We start from the raw sequence: 1,079 nt of genomic DNA, 5'->3' as shown, positions 1-1,079 counted from the left end.
ATATATATATATATACATGCATATATTGGTACAGGACATCAAAAAAACATGAGCAAAATGAGAAACGAGAACATAAAAAACAAAAGCATGGAAAACGAACATTTTTCAAACAACGAAAGAAACAAATAGTGAAAGGAGACAGGTAACATAAAGAACATTCCTTTCATCAGTTGTCCCCTGTTTTCTCTACTCCACATTTCGAAGGTAGGGACAAGACATGACTTCATTAAAACAGTCCTTCCCGCAAAGCAAATTAAATAAAATTTGGGATTTTTTGTGGAAGGTTAAAGTGGTAACAAAAACAGAACAGTAAACACAAAGCAGTAAAAACAAATGGTGAGGGCTGTTAAGCCATAACGAGGTGAAGTGGTGAATGATGGAAAAACGAGCTTTGAGAAGAGGCAGGCAAAAGCACGTCTTGTCCTTAGGAAGGAAGTGGAAGAAAGAAAGATAGACAGCTGTTGGTCACGTGTGAGCAATGAGAGAGTCAAGGAGGAAGAGTGAGAGAGAGAGAGGGAATGGTGAAGGGGAGAGGAGAAGAATTAGAGAAAGGTTGGGAGAGTAAAACAGAAAGGAAGACGACCAAGAGAAAGAGATAGAATAGAGATAGGTTGAAGAGTGCGCATTTGAATTGAGATAAAATTTACTTGGAAACGGATGTATGGCATTCGATCATATAATAATATAAATAATATATATATATATATATTTATATATATATGCATATATATACACATACATGTACTAGCAGAGATACCCGGCCTTGCTCAGGATTAAAATGACATAGTTTGTTTTCATTGTTTTACTTGTTTCAGTCATGTGACTGTGGCCATGCTGGAGCACCGCCTTTGGTCGCAAAAAATCGACCGCAGGATTTATTCTTTGTAAGCCTAGTACTTATTCTATCAGTGTCTTTTGCCGAACCACTTGGTACTGGGAATGTAAACACAGCAACATCAGTTGTCAAGCAATAGTGGGGGTACAAACACAGACACAAATATACACATATATATAACAGTCTTCTTTCTACACACATATATATGTATATATACATACATACATACATACATCATCATCAT

The sequence above is a fragment of the Octopus bimaculoides genome, chromosome 2, assembly GCF_001194135.2.
Source record: "Octopus bimaculoides isolate UCB-OBI-ISO-001 chromosome 2, ASM119413v2, whole genome shotgun sequence".
NCBI classification, from domain to species: domain Eukaryota; kingdom Metazoa; phylum Mollusca; class Cephalopoda; order Octopoda; family Octopodidae; genus Octopus; species Octopus bimaculoides.
The sequence above is the reverse complement of the archived record's forward strand: the minus strand, read 5'-3'. Positions refer to the sequence as shown.